Consider the following 18001-nt stretch of genomic DNA (forward strand, 5'->3'; position numbering starts at 1 on the left):
TTGGAAGAGACCGTTACCCAAGCGACATAGAGATCAGAGCTGTTTCTGTAACATCGAAATTTACTGAGCCTGTTCCAGTGGATACTTCTTGCTGATCGCTGATCACCAGTCTCTGAATCATTCTGCATGATGCCGTAGAAAGATCATTGAATACAGAATAAAAATATATAGGTTTAATATTAGTTCTGTCGGCAATAAGCCATGTGGTCAAGTTATTTAAGTCCTGGGCTTCAGTTTTTATTTCATTTTCTATAAAATAATGATGGTACTAGCGGTGATAATGATGTGTATGCAGGGAGAGGGTGGGGTGGGAGGTGATGGATTAAATTGTCTCCAAGATAGAGATCGACGAGGTCAGGTTTGTTCGGGGTAGGTACGGCCGCAGACGCATTAAATTGTCTCTAAATGACACTGTAGCCTTTTTCTTATGATCAGATTAGAGTTTGGAGAGCGTGGTGTGAATAAGACAGATGCTTAGAGTTTGAGGTGTATGGATGAGCACACAGGGTCATGGATAAAGAACGAGAATGCAGAATGCCATCTCCCCTCTCCCGCTAAAACAAAACATTTTACACACACCGGTAAATGAATCCTGCTGCAGGGTTGGACCTACTTCCACTGGGGCTGGAGTTAGTTCGAATGCGGATCTATCACTAAGTACCTTCTAACTGGACGGCTTCCTCCCTTACAGAGCCCTTGGAGCCTTGGGCAGCCAGACTCTGCTGCTAGGACTTGAGTCATTGACTTCTTCAGTGGGGGGCGGGTACTCACGGGAATGTTGTCAAGGGCATTCCACAGGATGCTCTGAGGCTAGCACAAACCATAGGACACTGCTGCTTTTGTCCTGCTCTGACCATTACTCCTGGCTGTTTTCTTTCATTTTTTAAAATTTTGTACTTTAAGCTCTGGGGTACATGTGCACATCTCGTAAGGTTGTTGCATAGGTACACACATGCCATGGTGGTTTGCAGTCTCTGTACCCCCGCTGGCTACATCAGGCATTTCTTCCAGTGTTTCCTTCTCCAGCCTCCCCACCCTCCACTATCCCTCCCCTATCCCCCTACCCACCAAACTACCCCAGTGTGTGATGTTCCCCTCCCTATGCCCACGTGTTTCTTTTAGAAGATGTCGGAGGCTCCAGCCTTTTCCTCCATTTCCCTAATAAACATTGCCTAGCAGCTACAATTCTCCTGCAATATCTCTGAAAAATTCATCACTTTTTTTGGTGGGCTTTGAACTTTGCTGCTTACTCAGAGGATGGGATCTAAAAATAAAACTGGCTTACTAAGCAGTGGGAATAATACAAGTTTCGTAAACATCAACGTCCTGTTTTTCTGTTGTATTTTACATTAGTTTCATGTGATGTGAATCACATCCGTTGCCATATTTTACTTTAAAAAATGGATGCTTTGTGTGAAAAAAAATGAATGCTTGTGAGGTTTGCAATGGAAAGTTTTCTGACATCAACTGTGTTACTGTATTTCCTTAGAACTGGTTAGTTACAGACCCTGCTGTGGCTTGATTCATATTCATGGTAAGAGAAAACAAGCCTCTATGGCATCCTTGAACTTAAGGATGAAGAAAAATGCCTTAAGGAGACATTTCAGCTCCAGAGTATAGCCCAGAGCCACCAAATCTGTGAGAAAGCCTATGATGAAAGACAAAAACATTTTTTAGTCATGGATTTTATAAGCGAAACCCCAGGGATTAGCTCTTAGTGGTGGGAGAATGCGAGAGGCACATTGGCAAAGAGCCTGCTGAATAATTTTAATGGCCTTCCCTACAAATAAAATAGTTTTATTACTTTGTACCTTTGCTAAGGACCTGGGTCTAGGGAAAGTCAGGCAGGCAGAAAAGGACACTTGGCTTTGATTTCAGTGGTGAAAAATATATTCTGAAAATAATCACACTGGATGATGGAGTGCCACTGGAAGAACTCTTTAAATAACAGAAACCCCCAACACACACACACACACACACACACACACACACACAGTGAACTCCTGAGGTCCAAACTCAACTGGGGCCTCAGTACTTCCAAGCATCCTTATGGTTTCTTTTAGACCACTATCTTTCCTTGTTCAGAATGGTTATTTCAAGTCTTCTCCACTTATCGCCAAGTGTCCCAAGCCACCTTCCTCAAAGACTCTCCAAAGATACCACTGGGTCCAAGTTCTTAATAAAAGAAAAAGCAGCACCATCAAGTCAGTACTCCCTTGGCTTTCTGTCCTTCAACATGCAAACTTACTTTCACTGGCACCACAGTGGTTTACTAGCGCTGCTGTAACAAAGTTGAGTTGTTTGCAAACTGGGTGGCTTAGCCAACAGTAACTTAACTCTCTCACAGTGCCAAAGTCTAGAAGCATGAAATCAAGAGTTGGTTCCTTCTGAAGGTGGTCTTGGAAAATCTGTCCCATGCCTCTCCTAGGTAGCTTGCTGGCAATCTTTGGCTTTTTTTTTTTTTTTTTTTTTTTTTTTTTTGAGACAGAGTCTCACTGGTTGTTCAGGCTGGAGTGCAGTGGCACAATCTTGGCTCACTGCAACCTCCGCCTCCTGGGTTCAAGCAGTTTTCCTATCTCAGCCTCCCAAGTAGCTGGGATTACAGGCATGTGCCATCATGGCCAGTAATTTTGTATTTTTTGTAGAGATGGGCTTTCACCATATTGGTCAGGCTGGTCTCAAACTCCTGACTCAGGTGATCCACCCGCCTCTGCCTCCCAAAGTGCTGGGATTACAGGTATGAGCCACTTGTGACCGGCCAACATTATTTTTTTTTACCTTTTGTTACATCTCCTGATCTCTGCCTTCACCACAAGCCTTTCTCTCTATGTGTGCATGTTTGTGTCCAAATTCCCACCTCTCACTGTTTAAAACAATTTTTTTGACACTGGGTCTTGCACTGTTGTTTAGGCCGGAGTACAGTCGTGTGATCACAGCTCACTGCAGCCTTGACCTCCCCTGTGACTCAAGAGATTCTTCCATCTCAGCTTCTTACATAGCTAGGATTATAGGCATGTACCACCACACCTGGAGATATACATACACATACATATATGTATGTTTTTGGTATGTTGTAGAGATGGGATTTTGCCATGTTGCTTAGGCTGGTCTCAAACTCCTGGGTTCAAGCAATTCACCTACCTTGGCCTCTCAAAGTGCTGGGATTCTAAGCATGAGCTATTGTACCAGCCTCTTCTTTTAAATTATTTTATTTTATTTTTTGAGATAGAATCTCGCCCTGTTGTACTGGAGTGCAGTGGCATGATCTTAGCTCACTGTAACCTCTGCCTCCCGGGCGGAAGTGATTCTCCTGCCTCAGCCTCTGGAATAGATGGGACTACAGGCATGCACCACCATGCCTGGCTAATTCTTGTAGTTTCAGTAGAGATGGGGTTTTGCCACGTTGGCCAGGCTGGTCATGAACTCGTGGCCTCAAGAGATCTGTCCCCCTTGGCCTCCCAAAGTGCTGGGGTTACAAGCAAGCATGAAACACCATGCCATCCTCTTCTTTTTGTAAGGATATCAAACATATTGGATTAGGGACCCACCTTACTTCAGTATGACCTCACCTTAACAATTACATCTGCAATGATCTTATTCCCAAATAAGGTCACGTTCTGAGGCAGTAGGCATTAGGATTTCAATACATGAATATGGGGGAGACATAGTTCCTATCCATAATAGGTATCCACCTTTAACCCTGCCTAATCTTTTCAGAAGTACATTTCCTTTTAGGTGTGGGCACTCCCTCCACAAATGTTCTGGAGTCTGATCATTCCTGCTACCTCAGAAACACTATTTAATTAGGCACCACCTTGCTTTTTGACAACTACAGTTGTTCCTTTCATACAATTCATTCTAATCATCATTTAACCAAGTTCACGTCTCTCCTACCTCAAGAAACAGTGACCTTTGGCCCTGTGCTGTCTTTTCCTTGGGAGTCTACATCAGCTCTCTCCACTTGCTTATAGGGCCTGTTCATTCAGTTCATGACAATACGGCCTCCTCACTCTTTACTTCATTCATGTGATGACCGTTAACAACAGGGGATGACTTTGTTTTTGCAAGACGCAATGGTGCTATAAGCTTCTTCTTACCTGAGTCTTCATCACGTTTTAACACTGTTGACCTATCCCACTTCTGGAAGTCCTTACCTGTTTCAGATTCTACACCTCCACATTCCCCTTGAAACAGCCTTTGCAAAAATTTTAACAATAAGAAAATTATGGCAGTAAAAGAGATCTGATCTAACCCACCCTCACCTTGCCTTTCCCTTAATTATTCTTGGGCTTTTGGGCCAAGCTAACTTTGGAAGACATTTAGGTTATGGTTTAAATGATAATAGCCCTTCTCTAAAACTCAACCATCTTTGCAAAGCTAATGAAGTTCACCAGGCTACAGGGAAGAGAGAAGCCTGATTCTGCTAAGGCATGTGGACTTGTCAGAAGATACTCCTGCAGGTAACACTACTACTGTAGATTGGTCTTTTGAGGTATCTTTTCAGGATTTTTTTGCATGTCTGACATCACTGGTTCCTGATGCCGCCACATGGACTCCCCAGCCTTGCTCTTGTGGCCATACCCAGGAGCAATTTGGCTTATGTGAACAGCTTCAATGCCTTATGATTTCATCTCCAACACAACCAGTCAGCAGTAAGCACCAATTACTTAACCACTCCCTTTCCCATCCCCAAATTGTTTTTGAAAAAGACAGGGCTTCAGGGGGATTGCTTTGAGTACTAACTCTGTCTCCCCTGTGACATGGCTGGCTTCATGTCAATTAAAGTTTCTTTACTGCAATGCTGTGCTCTTTATTTGTGCAGCAAGAACCCCTTGGGCAATTCCACTCTTATACCATGGTTTTCTTTTTACCTCACTGGCTGCTACATCACAGTCTCCTTTGCTGGTTCCTCTTTCCTTATGAATTTTTTAAAATGTCAGAGGCCCATCTTCAATCCTCCAGACTCTCCTCTTCGGTGATATCTTCTACCCTCAAAGCTCTAATAACCATCTGTTTGCTCTTACCCTCAAATATATTTCAAGCTCTCTTGAGCTCCCAACCTATGTGAATAAGACCAGTGGACATCTTCAGATAGATATCCACAGACAACTTAAACTCAGTTTTTTCCGAAGTGAATTCATCATGGATCATCAAAATCTATTTCTCCATCTGTGCCCAATAGGTCTCAGTGGCACTGTTATTTTGCCTTGTGTCTCAGCCAGAAAACATGGATTTTTATTTATCTTTTTCTTTCCCACAAACCACATCCAATCACACCAATTTTTTTGGACTCTCTCTTATCTTTTGAAATTCTCTAATTCTCCTCTTGGCAGCTGTTTATTTCAGGCTATAAGCATCCTTCTCCCGGGCAACTGCAGCACCTCCTAACAGGTCTCTCTGACTTTGATCTTGTCATCCTACAATGCATTGTTCACACTGCAGTCAGAGTGACCTTTCTCACAATCTGTCCTATGTTTGACTCCTTAGTACCCCTGCTCTGTAGCCTAATAGAGAGCTCCAACCATTCCAAAACTCTTGCAGGTTCTCAGTGTATCATGATTTCTCTCACCCTATACCCTTTATGCACATTGCTGCTACAGGAATATTCATTCTTCACTCTTTAATCCCTGTACTACGAACCCTCCAAATGGAAAACTCACATCCTCAAAACTGGCATAAAAAATCTTTCTAAGTTTTCCCATGCCAGCAAGTTTCTACTAGCTTTCCCAACTTTTATCACATCATATGTTGTATATTCTATGTGTATTAACATATTCCTTGAGGACTAAGAATTTACAATATATGATTTTAAAAATAGCTTATCTCTCATCACACAGCACAGAGCCTGATACGTATTGGTTGCTCAATAAATGTCTGTTTTGTTTTGTTTTTAGAGAAACAAAAACTGTGTGGCCCAGGATGGAGTGCAGTGGCACCATAGCTCACTTCAGCCTCGAACTCCTGGGCTCAAGCAGTCACCTCACCTTAGCCTCCCACGTTGCTGGATCTACAGGCATGTACCAGCACATGGAGAAGAACTAGGAGAAGCACATTAATGGCTGCTTCTGTCACTGTCTCTGAAGGAAGCCTCTGGACTCTCCCACAGGGCTCAGCCTAGCATGATAAAATAGCATAAGGAGTATGAACTTCCACTTTTTATATTTGTAGTAGTACAAAGTAATACTGAACCCTCATTGAATGGAAGAGGAGGCGTTTCTTAAGTCTAAAACCTAATAATAGCAAATCCTATCAACCATCAGAAGAAATCCAAAGTCTAGATAGTTTTCATACTTCTTCAGCTACCCCTTTTGTCTCCAGCTATTTTTTTTTTTCCAATTTTTAAACTTTTTGTAGAGACAGAATCTCACTTTTTGCCCAGGCTGGTCTTAAACTCCTGGGTACAGGCTATTGTCCCACTCGGCCTCCCAAAGTGCTGGGATTAGAGGTGGGAGTCACCATATCCCTTCATAAATGTCTGTTTAACAAATGAATACATGAAAATAATGTATCAAGCCTTCAGAGATATTATTAAAACAAGCCATATTTGACTTACATAGCAAAACTGAAGGTGGTCCATTTTGAAACCCCAAACAAATATTCTCAAACATAGGTAAGCTAAAAAAAAATCAGAAAGGCCCGCAAATGCTTAAGTACATGGATAACTTTTAAGAACTCATTTTGTTGACAGTTTTAAAATACCACCTAGGTGTTCGTAAAGAATATTCAAAGTCAGATTTGAAAGAAAATACAAACTCCTCTTCATTTGCACATTGATTAAAAAAATAGTCTTCCTACTGTTTCAGGTAGTCAAAAGCACTACAAAACAGACTTATTGGGATCGGTGAATACTAAAAAATGAAGTCAATGGCAGATTCATACTTCTAGGAGAAGCACATTAATGGCTGCTTCTGTCACTGTCTCTGAAGGAAGCCTCTGGACTCTCCCACAGGGCTCAGCCTAGCATGATAAAATAGCATAAGGAGTATGAACTTCCAGTTCTTATATTTGTAGCATTACAAGGTAATACTGAACCCTCATTGAATGGAGGCATTTAAGTCTAAAACCTAATAATAGCAAATCCTGTCAACCATCAGAATCAATCCAAAGTCTAGCTAGTTTTCATACCTCTTCAGTTACCCCTTTTGTCTCCAGTCACCAGCATTTCTTGCCTAGATTATTCCAAGGCCTCCTAACACTTTGCATTTTGCCTTTCTGCTCTTAACATAACTAAGGAGATCCTACCCAAACAAAAGTGAAAGCATTTTACTCCCCTGTATAATTAAAAATAAAAACCAGAATGCTTATAATGGGCTTCAACATCTTACAAGATCAGCCTCCCCATCCCCAGCCACAACCACTCAGACCTCACCCGCCCTCACTCCTTCCTCGTCACTCTATTCTAGCCACACTGGTCTCTTTGTTTTTCTTTAAGCACTCCTGAATGCTCCTGCCTCAGAGCTTCTGTGCTTCCTGTTCCCCCAGATGAAACCATTTTCCCCAAACATCTCCATGCCTTGCTCATTTGCCTCCTCCAGGTCTTTGCTGTAATGATTACTTTTCTGTGGCATCTTCCTTGTCCACTTCATTTTAAATTACAGTCCTCTCTCACCATTAGCACTCTCTGTTTGGTCCCCACCCTTTTTTTTTTTTTTTTGCCTAATTTGCTTCTTAGCACACAATGCCCTCTGACAGTTCACTTGCAAATTTGTTTCTTTAGTGTTTAGTTTCCCACATTATACACTCTTTGGGATTATTATCACCTCTTGTTTACTGATGCATTTTCCTGCCTTTAGAACAGTCCCTGACACATAGTAGTAGCTACTCAATAAATAGACATTGAATGAAAATAAAAAATCAAATTTGAAGACCACTTTGACCAGAAGGACATAGAGGATCAAATTAATATTACCACTTAAAAAAATGAAAAATTAACAAAATTAATGAGTTTTTTTTAATGTTTGATAATGGGAAGCAAAGTGAGCCCCAAACTTGCCTCAGTTGGGTGCCTTAAAGGAATTCACAGGGCATAATGCAGGAAGAGGCTAAGCAATATACGTAAGTTGAGGAGACAAAAATCTAGGGGGTCCAAGGTGGCAAGAATTCATAGAGAAGAGGAATGGAGAGGAGAGAGCCATGTAGAGAGGCTCCAGACATCCATGGAAGGATCTCTTTGAATTTTTAGCTGAGTACTGATCAGTGCATGCATGTGAGGAAACTACATCAGGCCTGGAAAAGATAGCAGGAAGGATCTGACAGAATCATCCATGATGGCACTAGCCAGAGTGGAAATGCCTCCTCATCCATGGAGCATCAAGTACCATCCTTGTAAAGATATTGTCACAGTAATGGAGTCAAGAAGAACCAGAATAAAAATTGTTCTGGACCCAGATAACATAGCTTGAAAACAAACCTGAAAAAGATTAAATTGTTTCCAAGTAATTTAAGTGTGTCTCTGAACAAAGACCAAAAATATTTAAAAGAATACAAAATTCTCCAGCAAACCATAATGAATGTACATTTCATAGCATCTGACATCCAAACAAAAATAAACAGGTATTTAAAGAATGAGTAGAAAAAATAAAACAATAGAAACCAAGTCGAAATAATATTGTATTCATTGAATTGTGTCCCCCATCCCATCAAATTGTTTGTTGAGGTCCTAAATTAGCAATACTCAAGATAGCATCTTATTTGGAAATAGAGTAATTACCAAAGTAATTAGCTAATTTATGATGAGGTTTAAGGTAGCTACTAAACCAATATTACTGATGTCCTTTAAAAAGGGATAAATTTAGATACAGAGAAAAATACATATAAGGGAAGATGTTGTGAAGACACACAGAAAGAAGATTACCAACTATAAGTCAAGGAGAGAGGCTTGGAATTGATCTTTCTCTCATAGTCCTCAAAAGGAGCCCACTCTACCAACATTTTGATTTCATACTCTGGGCTCTAAAACTGTAAGATAATACATTTGTTTTGCTTAAGCATTTTTGTGGATTTTGTTATGGCAGCCTTTGATAACTAATGCAGACATCAATGATAATATTAGCAAAGAATGATAATAGTGAAGGTAAAGGAGTCCTCAGCAAGCCTTCCCTTTTAACAAAAAACAGCCCCCAAATCATTACTTTTCTAACAAACAGCAGTCTGAAAAATTGAGCTGCAGACATAGATAAGCAGCGGGAAGCTTGCATGGGTGAATGCCAGCTTCTGTGCCAATAGAAAAGGGCTACCTGGAAGCCAGGTATGTTCAACATGGAGGCTTAATCTTCCCCTTTCTTTGTCAGCATGTGTGGGTTGACCAGCTTCTTCACACGCTGTGCAAATGGCATACCTGGTCTGGCCAATCTTCTTTGCCTTATATAAAGCAGACACTGCCTCCTCAGGCTCATCTATAAAACCTTCTGCATTTCATTGAGGAAGGGGCAACCCATTTTCTCTGGGATCCCTCTCTATACAAAGAGCTCCTCTCTCTTTCACCTATTAAACCTCTGATCTTAACCTTACTCCTTGTGTGTCCACATCCTTGATTTTTTTGGTGTGAAGCAACAAACCTTGGGTATTACCCCAGGTGAATGATGCTGCTTCACCATAATCCCCACATGTCAAGGGAGAAACCAGGTGCAAGGTAATTGAACCCCATGCTGTTCTCATGATAGTGAATAAGTCTCACAAAATCTAATGGTTTTATAAAAAGCAGTTCCCTTGCACAGTCTCTTGTCTGCCACCATATAAGATGTGTCTTTGCTCCTTTGCCTTCTACCATGATTTTTAGCCTCCCCACTCATGGAGAACTGTGAGTCCATTAAACTTCTTTTTAAAAACTAAATTATCCTGTCTTGGGTATTTCTTCATAGAAATGTGAAAAGGGACTAATTCAATAAATTGGTACGAAGTAGTGGGGAACTGCTCTGAAGATACCTGAAAATGTGAGAATGACTTTGGAACTGGGTAACAGGCAGAGGTTAGAACAGTTTGGCGGTCTCAGAAGAAGACAGGAAGATATGGGAAAGTCTGGAACTTCATAGAGACTTGCTGAATGGCTTGACCCAAATGCTGATAGTGAGAGGGTCAAGAAAGTCCCAGCTGAGGTGGTATCAGATGGAGATCAGAAACTTTTTGGGAACTTGAGCAAAGGTGACTCTTGTTATGCTTTAGCAAAGAGACTAGCAGCATTTAGCCCCTGTCCTTGATATCTGTAGAACTTTGAAATTGAGAGAAATGATTTAGGTTATCTGGAAGAAGAAGTTTCTAAGTGGCAGCATGTTCAACAAGAAGCAGAACATCAATGTTTAGAAAATATGCAGCCTAATGATGCAACAGAAAATAAAAACCTATTTTTTGAGGAAAAATTTAAGCTGGCTGTAGAAATTTGCATAAGTAACCAGGAGGCAAATGTTAATCATGAAGACAATGGGAAAATGTCTCCAGAACATGTCAGAGGTCTTCATGGCAGCCCCTTCCATCACAGGCCTGGAGGCCTAGCAGGAAAAAATGGTTTTGTGGGCCAGGCTCAGGGCCTTGCTGCTTTGTGGAGCAAGGTGCCCTGCATCCCAGCTGTGGCTAAAAGGGGCTAATGTAGAGCTCAGGCCATTGCTTTAGAGGGTTCAAACTCCAAGTCTTGGCAGCTTGCATGTGGTGTTGGGACTGTGGGTGCTCAGAAGTCAAGAATTAACATTGAGGAACCTCCGCCTAGATATCAAAGGATGTACGGAAATGCCTGGATGTTCAGGTAGGGGTGTGCTGCAGGGTCAGAGCCCTCATGGAGAACCTCTTCTAGGGCAGTGTGGAAGAAAAATGTAGGGTGGGAGCCCCTACACAGAGTTCACACTGGGGTACTGCCTAGTGGAGCTGTGAGAAGAGGGCCACTATCCTCCAGACCCCAGAATGGTAGATCTACTGACAGTTTGCACCATGTGCCTGGAAGAGCCACAGACACTTAATGCCACCCCACAAAGGCAGCAGAGAGGACAGCTGTACCTTGCAAAGCCACAGGGGAGAAGCTATCCAAGACCATGGGAATCCCCATCTCGTATCAGCAAGATCTGGATGTCAGCCATGGAGTCAAAGAAGATCATTTTAAAGCTTTAAGATTTGACTGCCCTGCTAGATTTCAGACTTGCATGGGAGTTGTGGCCCCTTTGTTTTGGCCAATTTTTTCTATTTGGAACAGGAGTATTTACCCAATGCTTGTAATTCCATTGTATGTAGGAAGTAACTAACTTGCTTTGATTTTACAAACTCTTAGGTGGAAGGAACTTGCTTTGTCTCAGATAAGACTTTGGACTGAGGACTTTTGAGTTAGTTCTGAAATGAGTTAAGACTTTGAGGGACTGTTTGGGAGGCATGATTCATTTCGAAATGTGAAGATGTGAGATTTGGGAGGGGCTAGACGTGGAATGATATAGTTTGACTGTGTCCCCACAGAAATCTCATCTTGAATTGTAGCTCCCATAATCTCCACATGTCATAGGAGGGATCCAATGGGAGGTAACTGGATCATGGGAGCAGGGTTTTCCTGTGCTGTTCTTGTGACTAAGTCTCACATGATCTGATGGTTTTATATGGGGTGATTCCCCTGCACAATCTCTCTTGCCTGCTGCATGTAAGACATGCCTTTTCTCCTTTTTACCTTCCATCATGATTGTGAAGCCTCCCCAGCCATGTGGAACTGTGATTTCATTAAACCTCTTTTTCTTTATAAATTACCCAGTCTCAGGTATTTCTTCATAGCAGTCTGAAAATGGTCTAAAACAATATGATAATCAGTAGTTTTTCAGTGGGAAAAATTAAGTAGTCAGAAGGAAAGAAAGACCATATATACACAGAAACAAAGGTAAGAATGGCAGCAGTGTCCAAAATAATACAAAGAAAAAGTAGGAGAGCAGCATCTTTTAAGTACTGAAAGAGGAAAATTATCAACATATAATTTTATGTCTAGCAAAACTATTTTACAAAAAGCAGTAAAATAATCAAAATATGAAATGGCTCAGACTATTAATACCTTAGCTTTGCTCAGAAAATCTGTAGAAATGCAACATGGACTATTGTCTGCCAACAATAATATAAAATCTTATGTACCTAATAACAAAACCTCAAAATAGGTTGGGTGCAGTGGCTAATACCTATAATCTCAACACTTTGGGAGGGTGAGGGGGGCAGATCACTTGAAGTCAGGAGTTTGACACCAGCCTGGCTAAAATGGTGAAACCCTGTCTCTACTAAAAATACAAAAATTAGCCAGACATAGTGGTGCATGCCTGTAGTCTCAGATACTTGGGAGGCTGAGGCAGGTGAACACTTGAACCTGAGAAGTGGAGGTTGCAGTGAGCTGAGATCATACTACTGTACTCCAGCCTGGGCAAAAGAGCAAGACTCCATCTCAAAAGCAAAATAAAATCCTTAAAATATGCAAAGCAAAATTGTTATAAATGAAAAGAGAAATAAATACATCTAAAATTATATAGGAAATTTCAATATTCTTCTCCCAATAATTGATAGAAAATGTATGCAGAAAATCAGTAAGGCTATATAAGATCTGAAAAACACAATCAACAAACATTGACATTTTTGTGAGCATACATACAACATTTATCAAGGTAGGTTGTTTCTAGTCTGTAAATGAACTCAAAGTAAATTAAGATCTGTAAGAGTCAAATAATATAAAATATTATATGACTATAACAGAATTAAATTATGAATCAATAACAGAAAGAGAAGGGGAATTTCACCAATTAGGACACTGAATGACATTGTTTTTTAAAAAAATATTATTTTTGAATTTTTAATTGACAAATAATTGTGTATATTTATGAGTATAACATGTTTTGCCCTATGTATATATTGTAGAAAGAGTCAATCAAGCTAATTAACATGTCCATTCCCTCACCAACTGTCTCAATTTGTTTTGTGCTGCTGTAGCAGAATACCTCAGGTAGGTTAATTTATAATGAAAATTTATTGGCTAGTGGTTCTGGAGGCTGGGAAGTTCAAGACTGGGAGGTTGGCATCTGGGAGAGGCTTCTTGTTGCGTCATCTTATGGCAGAAGAGAAAGAGATTGAAACTGCAGCTCTAAGCCCTTTTACAATGGGCATTAATTCATTTGTGAGGGTGGAACCCTTATGACCTAAGTGTCTCCCATTAGGCTTCACCTCCTAACTCTGCTTCACTGGGAATTAGGTTTTCAAAACATCATTTCTGGGACCTTCACATCATATTGCCAAATTATCTTTCTTTTGATGGTGAGAAAACGAAAAATCTATTCTTTTAGCAATTTTGAAATATACAATACATTATTAACTGTGGTCACCATGCAGTGCAATAGATCACTAAAACTTATTCCTCCAGTCTAACTGAAACTTTGTATCCTTTGATCAAAATCTTCCCTTTTCCCATCCATCCCCCTTATGCTAGCCTTTGGCAACCACTTTTCTACTCCATTTCTACCAGATTGACTTCCTTAGATTCTGCATATAAATGGGATCTTGCAGTATTTGTCTTTTGGTTCCTGGCTTATTTCTCTTAGCATAATGTCCTCCAGTTCCATCCATGTTGCTGTAAATGACAGCATTTTCTTTTTTTAAAGGGTTTACAGTATTCCACTTTATGTATATGTATCAGTGCATGCTCATCAAAAGACAAAATTAAGAAAATAGCAAAACACAACACATTTGCAACACAAATATCTGACAAATTACTTTTATCCAGAGTATATTAGGAAACTCTTAAAACTCAATAATAAAAAGACAATAACCTCATTTGGAAAAATGTACAAATACTTGAATAGACAATTCAAAGGAAGACATATGGGCTCCGAGTCACCCCTGTACAGCCTTGGTGGGCCATGCATGTGGGATAGTCCCACCCCACCTTACTCTCTAGTACTTGTAAGGCTTTTCTTTTCAAGATGACTGAGGAAGTGCACCATGAAGAGGAGAAGGTAGAGACTTTTGCCTTTCAGGCAGAAGTTACCCAACTCAGGTCTGTCATTATCAATATCTTCTATTTCAACAAGCAGCTTTTCCTTCAAGAGTTGATTTCTAATGCTTCAGATACCTTAGACAAGATTCCATATGAGAGCCTGACAGACAGTTACAAGTTGGACAGTGGTAAAGAGCTGAAAATCAACATCATGCCCAACTATCAGGAATGCACCCTGACTTTGGTGGGCACAGACATTGGCATGAGAAAGCTGATTTCATAAATGATTTGGGAACCATTGCCAAGTCTGATACTAAAGGATTTATGGAGGCTTTTCAAGCTGGTACAGACATCTCCATGATTGTCAATTTGGTGTTGGCTTTCATTTTGCCTGTCTAGTGGCAGAGAAAGTGGTTGTGATCACAAGGCACAATGATGATGAACAGTGAACCTGGGAGTCTTCTGGTGGGGGTTCCTTCACTGTATGTGCTGATCGTGGCAGGGGCACCAAAATGATTCTCCACCTTAAAGAAGACCAGACAGAGTACTTAGAAGAGAGACAGGTCAAAGATGCAGTGAAAAAACACTCACAGTTCATAGGCTATCCCATTACCCTTTATCTGAGGAAGGAAAGAAAGAAGGAAATCAGTGAAGATGAGGCAGAGGAAGAGAAAGGCAAGAAATAATAGGAAGATAAAGGCAATGAGGAAATGCCCAAGATTAAAAATGTGGGTTCAGATGAGGAGGATGACAGTGGTAAGGATTAAAAAAAAGAAAACCAGGAAGATCAAGGAGAAATACATTGATCAGGAGGAATTAAACAAGACCAAGCCTATTTGGACAAGAAGCCATGATTACATCACCAGGAGTACAGAGAATTCCATAACAGCCACACTAATGACTGTGAAGACCACTTGGTAGTCAAGCACTTCTCTAGAGAATGTCAGCTGGAATTCAGGGAATTGCTATTCATCCCTTGTCAGGCACCTTTTGACTTCTTTGAGAATGATAAGAATAAAGACACCATCAAACTCTACGTCCTTCATGTGTTCATCGTGCACTGCTGTGATGAGTTGATACCGGAGGATCTCAACTTTATCTGTGGTATGGTTGACTCTGAGGATCCACCCCTCAACATTTGAGAAATGCTCCAGTAGAGCAAAATCTTGAAAGTCATTCACAAAAGCATTGTTAAGTAGTGCCTTGAGCTCTTCTCTGAGTTGGCAGAAGACAAAGAGAATTACAGAACATTCTATGAGGCATTCTCTAAAAATCTAAAGTTTGGAATCTTCAAGTACTCCCCTAACTGGTGACACCTGTCTGAGCTGCTTCATTTTTACACCTCCCAGTCTGGAGATGGGATGACATCTGTGTCAGAACATGTCTCTCGCATGAAGGAGACATGGAAATCCATCTACTGCATCACTGGTAAGAGCAATGAACAGGTGGCCAGCTCTGCTTTTGTGGAGTGAGTGCAGAAGCAGGGTTTTGAGGTAGTGTATAAGACCGAGCCCAGTGATGAGTACTGCATACAGCACCTCAAGGAATTTGAAAGGAAGAGCCTATTCTCAGTTACCAGAGAGGGTCTGGAGCTACCTGAGGGTGAGGGGAGAAGAAGAAAATGGAAGAGTGCAAGGTGAATCTTGAGAACATCTGCAAGCACATGAAAAAAATCTTGGATGAAAAGGTGACAGCTTCCAATAGGCTTGAGTATTCACCTGCTGCATTGTGACCAGCACATATGGCTGGACAGCCAATATGGAGCAGATCATGAAAGCCCAGGCACTTTGGGACAATTCTATGATGAGTGACGTGATGGCCAAAGGGCACCTGGAGATCACTGTGACCACCCCATTGTGAAGATGCTGTGGCAGAAGGCTGAGGCAGAAAAAGAACAACAAGGCTGTCAGGGACTGGGTGCTGCTGCTGTTGGAAACCAAGCTGCTCTTCTGGCTTCTCCCTTGAGGATCCTCAGACCCACTCTGACCACATCTACTGCATGATCAAGCTAGGTGTAGGTATTGACGAAGATGAAGTGACAGCAGGGGAACCCAGTGCTACTGTTCCTGATGAGATCCCCCCATTTGAGGGCAATGAGGATGTGTCTCAAATGGAAGAAATAGATCGGGAGTTCATGCTTGGAAACCTTGTGCCCTCTGTGTAGTGCCCTCAGGGCTCCCACCACAGCCTTGAGTGGCCCTGTCCCAGCTGCCTCGCTCTGATGATGCCTAGTGTTTTTTCGCTCCCATCTTTGTATCTAAGCCAGGAAACAGTGGCATAAAGCCCCATTTCCTCTTTCATTTGACAACAGGATTGGATGTTGTATATTGTGGGTTTTTTTGTTTATTTTGTTCTGAAATTAATCTATGCAAAATAAAGAAGATGCCATTTTATACAAAAAAAGAAGACATATGAATAGCCAGTATGCAAATGAAAAGGTGCTCAACACTTTAGTTATCAGGAAAGTGCAAATTCAAACTAAAGTAAGATACTACTTTATACTCACTAGAATGGTTAAAATTAAAGATGATAGTACCAAATGTTGGCCCAGAGGTGGAGCATGGACTTTCATACATTGCTGATTGCAAAACAGTGAGACCACTTGGGAAAATGATTCAGTAGTTTTATTCATTTTTCTAAATAAAAACAAATATATCTTAACCTAAGGCATAGGAATTATAATACTAGGTATTTACACAAAATAAATGAAATGAGTTGTAAGAATTATTTGTATATTCTGGTTATGCATTCTTGGTAGCATTGCAGCTATCTTCTGTCACTCAGTAATTTGCCTTTCTTGGTCTCAGTATGCCTTTAGATAAACAGGAATTCTTACTTTTAGAGTAGTCCTACTATTAGTCTTTCTTTTTACGGTTAATGCTTTTTATGTCCTGATAAAACATACATCCATGAAATGACATAAAAAGCAAAAACTGGAAACAATTCAAATGCCTATCAACAATTTAATGGATAAACAAACTGATATTTTAACATAAATATGATAATAACAATAATAATGAAATGCTGATACAACAACATAGATTAATTCTCAAAGCATTGTACTGAGCAAGAGAAACAAGGTACAAAAGAATTCATGCTGAGTGATTCTATTTCTATGAAGTTCTAGAATAATCAAAGCTAAACTATAGTTATAGAAACAAGGTGGCAAAGACAGCGATGAACTGACTAGAATGAGTACGAAGATGACAGGGTGATAGGAATATTCTAAATCTTGATTGGAGTGGTAGTTGCACAGATGTATGCATTTGTCAAAACACTTCAAACTACATTTAAAATCTGTGCATTTTATAAGTAAATTGTATACCTTTTTTATACAATTTTTATTGCAAGTAAATTGTATACCTTTACAATGTAAAAGTATGTTTAAGAAAAGCACACTTTTCTTTCTTAGAGAAATAAGGAAAAGAAAAAAAAAGCATTTCTCCCCCTCTATAGACACCTATGAGGACATGCAGTAATCAGATAAAAACCTTGAAGCCATGACATAAAAGTAGCATGATCAGAGTGAATCAGGCTCATAGAAATGACATAGTATTTCATCCAGTTTTTCAAGGCATATGGACATCTCCCTCTGGAACACGTAAAGACATGCACACAAGTAGTGAAAATTATTTTTGATTGCCCTATAGGAAACATCCAACTTGTAAAAGTTTCCAGAGATTTGTGTGTAGGTTCTGCACATGGTATCCAAGAAAGAGGGGCTTGGGACTGGGCAGACATTCTCCCAGCTGAAGATTTGGAGAGAAGTCAAGTGCCAAGCACTATTTAGCACAAGCTCTCTATTCTGCAGCCACTTAGTGAACAGTTATCAGCTAAATGACTACTTTCCTCTCTCAGGAGAAAGGGGACAAAATCTCTGAAGTGAAGCAGAGGCAGGTGGGATTTCAGTGGCCCTTGCAGCATGACAGTTACATGGTTCTTCGATTAGCCTTACACATTCCCGGCCTTAAGTGCAAGCAGGAGCACTGTTCACATATTTTCAAGACTTCTCTGGAGGTCAATGTACTGGCTTTCAGCAAAATTTGGCACAGCAGAGAACAAGGTGTGCTGTGCTCT

The 18001-nt window shown here is 40.6% G+C and overlaps 1 pseudogene; it reads left to right on the forward strand.

The window, feature by feature from the left end:
• The first annotated feature begins 13910 nt into the window (after nucleotides 1–13910).
• LOC101029460 (heat shock protein HSP 90-beta pseudogene) lies at nucleotides 13911–16088 on the forward strand (annotated as a pseudogene).
• Nucleotides 16089–18001: the final 1913 nt, after the last annotated feature.

This window comes from Saimiri boliviensis, chromosome 16 (assembly GCF_048565385.1).
Source record: "Saimiri boliviensis isolate mSaiBol1 chromosome 16, mSaiBol1.pri, whole genome shotgun sequence".
Lineage (NCBI taxonomy): Eukaryota > Metazoa > Chordata > Mammalia > Primates > Cebidae > Saimiri > Saimiri boliviensis.